Below are 6,809 nucleotides of genomic sequence, written 5' to 3'. Positions count from 1 at the left end.
ATTGCCGTCATCAGAATCTCCCAGAAATTCTTCATCAGTCCTCCACACACACACACACACACACACACATTTCTATGAGTGTGTTACTGTGTGCCTTAACCTCATCAGTGTGTGTTCCCTGTTCTCCATGCCTGCTTTGGTATTTACAGGCTGTCTGCTCTGATTAGTGGCTCTCCCTGCGTCCCTTTCGAAGGTTTATAACAAGGTGCTGTTTCAGGTCGCTGCGAGGTCAATGAATAAAAGACGGGAAGGAGAGCAAATATGTCGCCAACTTTGCTGCAACGGCGGAAAATGAATTACGGGCCACCAGAGAAAGTGAAGGAGAGAGAGAACAATGGGTTGTGGAGTGCAGAGGAGGGTTGTGTAAAGGGGAAATTTTGTTGTACAGGCGTTCCTGTGTTGTGGTGGAGCTCTTATCGAGTGTTTTATCCATGATGCACATCAGTGGATGTGAAGCATTAAGGATTGTTTCAAAAAGGAAGAGATGGAGCTTCAAAGCTCATGATAATCCTTTACTATCTCCAGAACCTGGAGGTTGGGGTGCTGTAGTCTTAAATTCAAGCATAAACGCCTGATAAAGATCATCAGATGCCAAAGGTGTCCATACAGACCTTTTTAATCTTATTGTTTACATACAGAAATTTTGCGCATGCGCACAATGCTGGAAAGCAAAATTATTTTACATGCCATCCATTACAGCCGCGCTGCCGAAGTAAAACAATCCCATTAGCGAAATGAAACCTGGAGATGTAGATATTATTCAGTGCAGCGCCCCACAGCAAAGGGAAAATAATGCAGAAAAACCCGTTAAACAATAACTCAAATCCACTGTAATTCTTCTTTTTTCTCGCTCTCTGTTGATGGCTACGCTACAAACAGACTCGTTGCCATAGCAACAAACAACCACGTCACTAAATGTGTCAGGATTCAACACCAAAAAACACTCAAACATTTCCCACACAAAAAGCAGAACATTCAATCTGTTACAGTTTTATATTTTTGATGTTTTTTTATGTTGATTGATGTTTATGTTGCTCTTATTAATAAGTGATCGCTGTGGTAGATTAGCTACCTAAGCTGAGCCCCAGCAGTGGTTGATTAGCTCATCTTAGCACCTGCTCTACTAATGATATGTCAGAGTTGGTGTTTTTATTATTTTATTTTTTATCGGTTGTAACTGAACCGAAACACTCCAAATTCCACATCACATCTACATGTTACGGTTGTCAAAGTCAAGCTAGCATAACTGACCTACGTCCTTCTCCCTCGCTATTTTTTTCTTAAATCTTTTTCCTGACGTTGTCATCTAGTTGCTATGGTGTCGACAACAGCAAAGCACTGCGTCCCTTTTTCTTTCACATATTAGGCATAGATTTAAGATTTAGTGCGCTATGTTGACAACTTATAAACAATGTCGGTATGTTCTGCATTACTTTTATGGTCACGTGACTAACAGAACATTGTATGTCCATACAAACACATAAATAAAATTGTATACCTCGTGGCCTCTCAGGGGTTATAAACAGGCCTTGCAGTAAGTCCTCCAAGTGTCGAAAAACTTTTACTGCACGTTTCTCCAAATCTCTACCACTCTAACAAAAAGAAAACATGCTGCCCTCTACCGAATATGGCGTGTAACTGAAAATATCGATCTAACCCAAACAAGTAATTAAACATTGGTTCCGCCCTGGAAACTTTTGCGGAACATTTAAATGTGCATTTTAAAACAATAACGTATATATGTAAATATTACAATCAGACTCAGGAAATTCTTGAAAAAAAATTCTAAGTTTGGAAAGTCGGAAATTTCCGACTAAAATTAAACTATTTTTAATTTTTGGAAACTTAGAAATTTCCAAGTTTTTTTCTCCAAATTTAATCTCAAAATTTCAGAGTTTTTTCTTGTAAATTTTGGACTTTTAGAACTCAGAAATTTCCAGTTTTTTTCCAGAACATTTCTGAGATTAATCTAAAAAAATTCTGATTTTTTTCCCCTCCATCTACAATGGCCCTAATATGCCATCATAGCAATCTCCACTATTCTAATAAATAATAAATAAGTATTCTATTCTCATTCACTTTGTGTCTCCAGCTTCTTTGTTGAGCAACAAACACTCAATTTTTTATTTATTTATTTATTTATTAATTTTTACTGTTTCAAAATCCCAACGAAACAAATTTTAAAACCTTTAGCTAAGGATATAATGAACTCCACCTTTCATTAGGAATGATTACATGTCACATCTATTCAATTTCTCTTGATAGTTCATTAATATTCACATTTTATGCATGTTTTTATGTGTCAAAGCATATTATTCATGCCAGCATGTCTGTGTTTATGTGGGTCTTTTTTTCCCTTTCAGTGTTCCTCCTTTGCTTTTCTTTTTCTTGTGTAAGATAAATAATTTAGCCTTCCCTGTGAAGCAGAGAGATGAAACAGGCATTCATGAAAAGAAATAAAACAGTCATGAGCTGTACGTTTACCCCGTATATTGTCTTATTTCCGTAGAGGCGCACACACAAATCAGGCCTCATCAGCTGTGTGCAGGCAAGTCGCAAGATTGAGCAGCCGCATTTGCATTTTGCTTAGAGTGCTTGGCACACAAACAGGATCTCTTGTTAGCGAGTAACAAGAATAATAGATGACATCCTGCTAAAATATCGACACATCCCTTAGAGCCGGAGAGCTGTTTCACGGCATCAAAAACAACAGCGGGCGCCAAGTATGCCTCAGCACGTGTAATTGGTGTCTGAGATGAAAACATGAATGTTTTATTTCATATAAACACTTTTTTTTAAAGGTAGTATGTTTTTGAGCGCTGAAGTGATAGTACTTCCACACGTCAGAGCGTATTGGCTTAGCAATGCTTTCCAAACTGAGCTACTAAACACTTCAGGCTCTCTGGTAATACCACACTCCTCCTCCTCCTCTCCCTCCCTCGGCCTTCCTCACAGGGCGGGGGGTGCTGAGTTGGTCGTCCATGAAGGTTGCTGCCTCAAGGAAAAACACAAACCTGCTAAAAATACCAGCTGAAGCTCTATGTCGCTTTTCAAAAACAATACAATTCATTGAAAAAGTTGGACGGTCTCTGCCAGATGGGCTATTGTCTCATTGCTAAGTGCTCATTGACTTTTCGTCGTCTTAACACCCTGTTAGCTGATTATTCACAAATCTCCTTGTGAAGAAAGACGAGGATGTAAGAAGATAAGAGCCTTACTCTCTCCAGGTGACGTCCCGCAACAACAAACACAGGATTCGTCTTGTTTGCTCGAAAACTTTCCAGTGGATTTTATTCAAGTTTCAAGTTTATTTTCATAGCACATTTCAGCAACAAGGCAGTTCAAAGTGTTTTACAGGTAGATCCATTTATCACCAACTTAAACAATTTGCATCAGTTCATTTGCCTATCCATCCATTCACCCATTCACTGTCTTCCACTTCCCAAACAACCCAAACTTTCCAGGCAAACAAATGAGAGTTTGATTAAAATGGGCATGAGAGGGATGGTGTGAATGCTCTCCATCTCTAGGGGTTTTTCCACACTTGATATTCTGGTAGATTCGGTTCAATTGGCGAACATAATTGCAGCATTTGTTACATTTTCAGCTAGTGTGGTTCCTTTTACACTGCACTGTGAAACAAACCAAACCCTTTGAAAAACCTGCTCCCCTTCTTGCCTGTGGGGGCGCTGCACCAACAACCACTGACGGAAATGACACAAAAACACTGAAGAAAACGCTGAGCGAAAATGTAAACAAAAATGGAGTAGCGTCAGATTTTAGCGGTTGTAGGATTTCTCTTTTGTCTTTGGCAAAAGATTGTGAGCCATTTCTTCTGGTAGCGCTGGACTCGTTTTTACCCCGAATGCTCTTCGCTGTAGTCCACTTCCTGCTTTTGGAGCGATCTCCGGTCAGTGTGGTATGGATGGGACCAGAGGAACCGGACTTTCTAGGCAAATGTAAATAAATTAAGGATACATTAAAATATTAGTAGGTTTTTCCTTTTTGTGTTAAAATTGAGGATTTAACACCTTAAAAATCTACTTCAGGTTGTGATAAAAGAGAAGAAACATTTCCCGCTTGCATTTTGTTTTCTTGGTCGGATGAAAACAAAGCGTATGCTGATCTCACCCGATGCAATATCATTAGTGTCCTCTTTTTATTCCTCCCACCAAATCAATCCTCCTATCTTCCTCCCATCCCCCCATCGTTCAGCATCAAACGGATGATCGGAGAGAGGAGGAGAAAATGCTAAAGAAAGAAAAGAAAAAGATGGAAAACAGGCGGATGTACTCGGACTGGAACAGAGCGTATTGATCTCATGATGAACTGAGAGGCCAAAGACAAACGGACCTCCGGTTAGGCAGCTTTGTGGCTCAGCCGACAAGATCCAACGAACCAAACAACCACAAAAAAAAAAAAAAAAAAAAAAAGTTAAACCGTTTCTGCGGGAGGGATTGCAGCTCAGAGCACCTCATCAAATACTCGACGTAAGCCTCTGTGGATTTCAGATTGCTGGTGTCCACCGACGCCTGAGCTTTATCGTCCGCTAAAGGAGGCGAAAGAAGCACCGGCCTGCAGCGGCGAGGGCTATTTCTGCGCCTTAAAGATCTTAATGTGGCCTGACCTTTGAGACTGAAGGCACGGGGCGAGGTGGACATGAAAGGGCTGACGCAGAGCACAGTCATCCTGGGGGGGGGGGGCACAGAAAGAGAGCAGAGAGACTCAGCTTTCCTTTAGACACACCGCCTTCTCAATCTGTTTTTACTCTAGATATCATATTTATCCAAAACGCAGCAGACCACACATCTCTCTGTTGCTACTGCTAACGGTAAAGGTGGCTTATTATGCCTCTTTGAACATGTTAGCATAGCTGTTTGCTATACAAAACATGTTCATTACAATTTATTTGCACAAAATCATTCTTGGATAATGAGACTAGAGGTCTAACATTGCAGTTTTCTGGCCAATTGCCAATTATGATGTATAAAAATGTACCGATTCGGATTTTGGATGATACCAATTTTTTTTTATCTGAAATGACACTAAATATAGCAAGAAAGACACTTAGTAGGCAACAGTGGAGTGACTATTAACTGCAAACATGCAGACATGACCTGGCGGGCTGGTCTGTTAGTCAAACCTCTCTAATGGGGGAAAAAAGAGGTCACTGGTTGATTTTTAGACCTTTGCTGAGGTAGATAAGATTAAAGAATAAGAACTAATTCCTATGCATGTATCGGCCGATCACTGATCTCCCAAAATTGATGAAATTGGCACCAATAAATAGGTTGAACAATAAATCAGTGGACCCCTAAATGAGATTTTAATCTGCTCAGTTTAGGGGTCTGTCACTTTAAATCCAAATAAACTGCTGCTGGCCACACAACGTTTACACTCAAACACAAAAATGGCTGCTAGCAGATGCACAATTATGCAACCATACATCTTTGAAAAGCAGAAGTAGAACCTCCTGCACAACCAGCAAGAGCTGCGTTTCTACTGAACATATAATTTCTCGAATTGGAATTTTGAAAATAAATTGGCTTGTTTAAAAAATAAACATGTTTTTGCACTAGGTGAGGTGGGTTTTTTTCAGTTGTAATGAAATTTTTGTATTCTTCAAAACTACAGTGAAACCACTTTTCTCACATCACACAAGTCACATGATCAGCAACAGGATGTTAGTACTGGCATAAATGAAGAAAGTGACAGGAAGTAGTAGGAGAACAATGGCAGAGCTTTTTTAATGACATATTGCGTGAACAAACTTTTTCATTACTTTATTTGTGTTTCTTATTTAATGTAAACACAGCAATTGCAAAATTTTGTCTTTTTGACATGAGCAGAATACCTGGAAAGTTTGTAACGGAAACACAGCCAAGAATGCAACAAGTGGTTTCTGGATGGTAAGTCAATGGCAAAACACAGTTTGTCTTTTCCAGCAGCTATTGTACAGCACATGCAGTGAAAAACCAACTGTTTTTTTAATCTGCTATGTATTAAAATGTTCTCCATTTATGATTTTGTTTGATGTACTTAATATTCTGCTTGTAATCTTTCTTGATTCTTGTAAAGTGTCTTAATTGCTTAGAAAAGTGCTATGCAAATACAATTTATTATTATTATTATTAATTATTATTATTATTATAAAACCAGCTTACTAAGGGTACGTTCACACTGCAGCCTGAAGTGACTCAATTCCGATTTTTTGGCAATTCTGATTTTTTTGCCGGGGCCGTTCACACTGCCAGTAAATGCTACCTGTATGCGTTCTGCAGTGTAAACGGGCAAACGACCTGAAAGTGTCCCGCATGCACAGTAGAGGGCGCAATAGCGTCTGCATTCTCAGTGTTCTGGCAACCACCATAAAAAGAAGTGCTCAGTGTTTGCGGAAGTAAACATGGAGGCTAACGGTGGAGCTGTTCACACTGCCATGAAAAGATCGGATACATGTCGCATTACGTAAAAAAAATCGGAATTGAGTCACTTCAGGCTGCAGTGTGAACGCACCCTAAAAGTCCTGGAGCTCAGCTTGGGTTTCTAGGTAACGTGGGGAGCTGGGCAACATGCTGGGCTAGACTGGGGTTGCTAGGTGACAGGCAGTGCCTGCTGATTTGTGACATTTTATTATGGAGGTTTTTGGAAAGACTAATTTTCCAGACACACACACACACACACACACACACACACACACACACACACACAAAAGAGTTCTCATGTGACGTCACACGTTGTAACTAGACATAGAGTTGCTATGACAACAGCAAACAAGGTAGGCTTAATACTAGCTCTCTCTCCTCGTTCCT

Source organism: Poecilia latipinna, unplaced genomic scaffold (assembly GCF_001443285.1).
Source record: "Poecilia latipinna isolate Pla-1442-1.1 unplaced genomic scaffold, P_latipinna-1.0 Scaffold1500, whole genome shotgun sequence".
NCBI lineage: Eukaryota > Metazoa > Chordata > Actinopteri > Cyprinodontiformes > Poeciliidae > Poecilia > Poecilia latipinna.
The sequence above is the reverse complement of the archived record's forward strand: the minus strand, read 5'-3'. Positions refer to the sequence as shown.